Raw genomic sequence first — 6,000 nt, forward strand, 5'->3', positions numbered from 1 at the left:
ATAGAAACGGCAAATAATGGAAGTCAAAGCTGAAGGCAAGAGAGGTGGAATCCATTTTCAAAGGAAGATAGAAAACACGTACTGTCTTGTACTGATGGTATGTCAATTAGGTTGATGAAAGGTTTTATCAATTAAATAAAACGTCACCAGAAGCTGAATCCAAGAAAGAAACACGCCTAACAAGCTGCCTTCTGAGTCTTTGCCGAAACCCGGGATTGAACCAGGGACCTTTAGATCTTCAGTCTAACACTCTCCCAACTGAGCTATTTCAGCCAGTTATTTCACAGGTCCCTCCGTTTTCTTCTTAATCATTGTAGAAAAGACATACACCTCAAAATCATTCACTTTGAGGGTACAGCTATGTCTTAAACTTCCGGTATCCTTCTGCAGCTAACTGGGTGCATTTACTCATTTACTTTTTTGCTGCGCAACCTAGGTACTTCTTTTATTCCAAACTCTGAATAGGCACACAAATGTGTGGGATGAGTAAGCAAGCTATATCATCTGACAGCTTGGTTCATTGGAAAATAGAAGATGATGCAGCCTAAGCTTTACATTAAAATCAAGATAGAAACTGGAAATAATGGAAGTCAAAGCTGAAGGCAAGAGAGGTGGAAGCCATTTTGAAAGGAAGATAGAACGCAAGTGCTGTGCTCTACTGATGGTATGTCGATCAGGTTATTGAAAGGTTTCATCTATGAACTAAAATGTCTACTGAAGCTGACTCCAAGAGAGAACTACACCCAATTAGCTAGGTGCTCAGTCCTTGCCGAAACCCGGGATTGAACCAGGGACCTTTAGATCTTCAGTCTAACGCTCTCCCAACTGAGCTATTTCGGCCAGTTGTCAAAGAATACCTTCCGGATGATTCTTAATCATTGTAGGCAACAAGTGGGCATCTGATCAATCACTAGGAGGGTACATCTATGTGTTAAAGTATGCTGTATCCTTCTGCAGCTAACTGGGCACAATTAGTCAATTTATTTTTTATTGCGCAAGCTAGGTATTTCTTTTTTTCTAAACGCTAAATAGGCTAGCAATCTAATACACAGAAATGTGTGGCATGAGGAAGCAAGCTATATCATCTGACACTTTGGTCCAAGGTTAGATGGAAAATGATGCAGGCTACAGTTTACCCTAAAATCGAGATAGAAACGGGAAATAATGGAAGTCAAAGCTGAAGGCAAGAGAGGTGGAATCCATTTTCAAAGGAAGATAGAAAACACGTACTGTCTTGTACTGATGGTATGTCAATTAGGTTGATGAAAGGTTTTATTAATTAAATAAAACGTCACCGGAAGCTGACTCCAAAAAAGAAACTTGCCTGACGAACTAGCTGCTCAGTCTTTGACCAAACCAAGGATTTAACCAGGGACCCTTAGATCTAAAGTTTGACGTCCTCGCAACTGAGCTCTTTCAGCCCCTTTTTTCACAGTGCCTTCCTTATTATTATTAATCATTGTAGACAAGAAATATAAGTCGCAATCATTCACTGTGAGGGTACAGCTATGTGTTACACTTTGCTGTATCCTTCTGTAGCTAACTGGGGGCAATTACTCCTTTACTTTTTTGCTACGCGAGCTAGGTACTTCTTTTTTTCTAAACTCTGAATAGGCTACCATTCTAATAAACAGAAATGTGTGGCATGACTAAGCAAGCTATATCATCTGACAGTTTGGCTCATGGGAAAATGGAAGATGACGCCGCCTACGGTTTACATCAAAATCAAGATAGAAACGGGAAATAATGGAAGTCAAAGCTGAAGGCAAGAGAGGTGGAAGCCATTTTGAAAGGAAGATAGAAAATAAGTGCTCTTTTGAACCGATGGCATGTCGATCAGGTTGATGCAAGTTTTTATCAATGAAATAAAATGTCCCTTGAGAGTGACTCCAAGAAAGAAACATGCCTAACAAGCTGAGTGCTTGGTCTTTGGCACAACCCAGGATTGAACCAAGGACCTTTTTTATCTTTAGTCTAACATTCTCCCAACTGAGATATTTAAACCAGGTGTCATGAAAAGATTTCCGTATCATTTTTAATCATTGTAGACAAGACACAGAAGTCTAAATCATTCACTGTGAGGGTACAGCTATGTCTTAAACTTTGCTGTATCCTTCTCCAGTTAACTGGGTGTAATTAGGGAATTCGTTTTTTATTGTGCAAGCTAGGTATTTCTTTTTTTCTAAACTCTAAATAGGCTAGCAATCTAATGCACAGAAATGTGTGGCATGAGTAAGCAAGCTATTTCATCCGACACTTTGGTTCAAGGGAAGATGGAGACTGATGCAGACTGCGGGTTACCTAAAAATCAAGACAGAAACAGTAAATAATGGAAGTCAAAGCTGAAGGCAAGAGAGGTGGAATCCATTTTGAAAGGAAGATAGAAAACAAGTACTGTCTTGTACTGATGGTATGTCAATTAGGTTGATGAAAGGTTTTATCAATTAAATAAAACGTCACCAGAAGCTGAATCCAAGAAAGAAACACGCCTAACAAGCTGTCTTCTGAGTCTTTGCCAAAACCCAGGATTGAACCAGGGACCTTTAGATCTTCAGTCTAACGCTCTCCCAACTGAGCTATTTCGGCCAGTTATTTCACAGGTCCTCCGTTTTCTTCTTAATCATTGTAGACAAGACATACACCTCGAAATCACTCACTTTGAGGGTACAGCTATGTCCTAAACTTCCGGTATCCTTCTGCAGCTAACTGGGTGCATTTACTCATTTACTTTTTTGGTGCACAACCTAGGTACTTCTTTTATTCCAAACTCTGAATAGGCACACAAATGTGTGGGATGAGTAAGCAAGCTATATCATCTGACAGCTTGGTTCATGGGAAAATGGAAGATGATGCAGCCTAAGCTTTACATTAAAATCAAGATAGAATCTGGAAATAATGGAAGTCAAAGCTGATGGCAAGAGAGGTGGAAGCCATTTTGAAAGGAAGATAGAAGGCAAGTGCTGTGCTCTACTGATGGTATGTCGATCAGGTTATTGAAAGGTTTCATCTATGAACTAAAATGTCTACTGAAGCTGACTCCAAGAGAGAACTACACCTAATTAGCTAGGTGCTCAGTCCTTGCTGAAACGCGGGTTTGAACCCGGGATCTTTAGACCTTCAGTCTAACGCTCTCCCAACTGAGCTATTTCGGCCAATTGTCAGAGAATACCTTCCTGATGATTCTTAATCATTGTAGGCAAAAAGTGGGCATCTGATCAATCACTAGGAGGGAACATCTATGTGTTAAAGTATGCTGTATCCTTCTGCAGCTAACTGGGCACAATTAGTCAATTTATTTTTTATTGCGCAAGCTAGGTATTTCTTTTTTTCTAAACGCTAAATAGGCTAGCAATCTAATACACAGAAATGTGTGGCATGAGGAAGCAAGCTATATCATCTGACACTTTGGTCCAAGGTTAGATGGAAAATGATGCAGGCTACAGTTTACCCTAAAATCGAGATAGAAACGGCAAATAATGGAAGTCAAAGCTGAAGGCAAAAGAGGTGGAATCCATTTTCAAAGGAAGATAGAAAACACGTACTGTCTTGTACTGATGGTATGTCAATTAGGTTGATGAAAGGTTTTATTAATTAAATAAAACGTCACCGGAAGCTGACCCCAAAAAAGAAACATGCCGGACGAACTAGCTGCTCAGTCTTTGACCAAACCAAGGATTTAACCAGGGACCCTTAGATCTAAAGTTTGACGCTCTCGCAACTGAGCTCTTTCAGCCCGTTTTTTCACAGTGCCTTTCTTATTATTGTTAATCATTGTAGACAAGAAATATAAGTCGCAATCATTCACTGTGAGGGTACAGCTATGTGTTACACTTTGCTGTATCCTTCTGTAGCTAACTGGGGGCAATTACTCCTTTACTTTTTTGCTACGCGAGGTAGGTACTTCTTTTTTTCTAAACTCTGAATAGGCTACCACTCTCATAAACAGAAATGTGTGGCATGACTAAGCAAGCTATATCATCTGACAGTTTGGCTCATGGGAAAATGGAAGATGATGCAGGCTACGGTTTACATTAAAATCAAGATAGAAACGGGAAATAATGGAAGTCAAAGCTGAAGGCAAGAGAGGTGGAAGCCATTTTGAAAGGAAGATAGAAAATAAGTGCTCTTTTGTACCGATGGCATATCGATCAGGTTGATGCAAGTTTTTATCAATGAAATAAAATGTCACTTGAGAGTGACTCCAAGAAAGAAATATGCCTAACAAGCTGAGTGCTTGGTCTTTGGCACAACCCAGGATTGAACCAAGGACCTTTTTTATCTTGAGTCTAATACTTTCCCAACTGAGATATTTTAGCCAGGTATCACGAAAAGCTTTCCGTATCTTATTTAATCATTGTAGACAAGACACAGAAGTCTAAATCCTTCACTGTGAGGGTACAGCTATGTCTTAAACTTTGCTGTATCCTTCTCCAGTTAACTGGGTGTAATTAGGGAATTCGTTTTTTATTGTGCAAGCTAGGTATTTCTTTTTTTCTAAACTCTAAATAGGCTAGCAATCTAATGCACAGTGTAGGAAGTTGGCTCTGTATGTGCTATTTCAAAGTAAGGAATAGCAGGCACAGAGTCCAAGGGTTCCCCTTAGAGGTAAAATAGTGGTAAAAAGAGATAATACTAATGCTCTATTTTGTGGTAGTGTGGTCGAGCAGTAGGCTTATCCAAGGAGTAGTGTTAAGCATTTGTTGTACATACACATAGACAATAAATGAGGTACACACACTCAGAGACAAATCCAGCCAATAGGTTTTTGTATAGAAAAATATCTTTTCTTAGTTTATTTTAAGAACCACAGGTTCAAATTTAACATGTAATATCTTGTTCGAAAGGTATTGCAGGTAAGTACTTTAGGAACTTCAAATCATAAAAATTGCATGTATACTTTTCAAGTTATTGACAAATAGCTGTTTTAAAAGTGGACACTTAGTGCAATTTTCACAGTTCCTGGAGGAGGTAAGTTTTTGTTAGTTTTACCGGGTAAGTAGGACACTTACAGGGTTCAGTTCTTGGTCCAAGGTAGCCCACCGTTGGGGGTTCAGAGCAACCCCAAAGTCACCACACCAGCAGCTCAGGGCCGGTCAGGTGCAGAGTTCAAAGTGGTGCCCAAAACACATAGGCTAGAATGGAGAGAAGGGGGTGCCCCGGTTCCGGTCTGCTTGCAGGTAAGTACCCGCGTCTTCGGAGGGCAGACCAGGGGGGTTTTGTAGGGCACCGGGGGGGACACAAGTCCACACAGAAATTTCACCCTCAGCGGCGCAGGGGCGGCCGGGTGCAGTGTAGAAACAAGCGTCGGGTTCGCAGTGTTAGTCTATGAGAGATCTCGGGATCTCTTCAGCGCTGCAGGCAGGCAAGGGGGGGGTTCCTCGGGGAAACCTCCACTTGATCAAGGGAGAGGGACTCCTGGGGGTCACTCCTCCAGTGAAAGTCCGGTCCTTCAGGTCCTGGGGGCTGCGGGTGCAGGGTCTCTCCCAGGTGTCGGGACTTTGGATTCAAAGAGTCGCGGTCAGGGGAAGCCTCGGGATTCCCTCTGCAGGCGGCGCTGTGGGGGCTCAGGGGGGACAGGTTTTTGTACTCACAGTCTTAGAGTAGTCCTGGGGTCCCTCCTGAGGTGTTGGATCGCCACCAGCCGAGTCGGGGTCGCCGGGTGCAGTGTTGCAAGTCTCACGCTTCTTGGGGGGAGCTTGCAGGGATCTTTAAAGCTGCTGGAAACAAAGTTGCAGCTTTTCTTGGAGCAGGTCCGCTGTCCTCGGGAGTTTCTTGTCTTTTCGAAGCAGGGGCAGTCCTCAGAGGATGTCGAGGTCGCTGGTCCCTTTGGAAGGCGTCGCTGGAGCAGGATCTTTGGAAGGCAGGAGACAGGCCGGTGAGTTTCTGGAGCCAAGGCAGTTGTCGTCTTCTGGTCTTCCGCTGCAGGGGTTTTCAGCTAGGCAGTCCTTCTTCTTGTAGTTGCAGGAATCTAATTTTCTAGGGTTCAGGGTAGCCCTTAAA

At 42.4% G+C, this 6,000-nt stretch overlaps 1 non-coding gene across 1 annotated transcript; it reads right to left on the reverse strand.

Moving 5' to 3' along the window:
* Positions 1-767: 767 nt before the first annotated feature.
* TRNAF-GAA (transfer RNA phenylalanine (anticodon GAA)) lies at positions 768-840 on the reverse strand. Its single transcript has one exon. It is a non-coding gene; the product is annotated as a tRNA-Phe (tRNA).
* Positions 841-6,000: the final 5,160 nt, after the last annotated feature.

The sequence above is a fragment of the Pleurodeles waltl genome, chromosome 8 (genome assembly GCF_031143425.1).
Source record: "Pleurodeles waltl isolate 20211129_DDA chromosome 8, aPleWal1.hap1.20221129, whole genome shotgun sequence".
Taxonomy (NCBI): Eukaryota; Metazoa; Chordata; class Amphibia; order Caudata; family Salamandridae; genus Pleurodeles; species Pleurodeles waltl.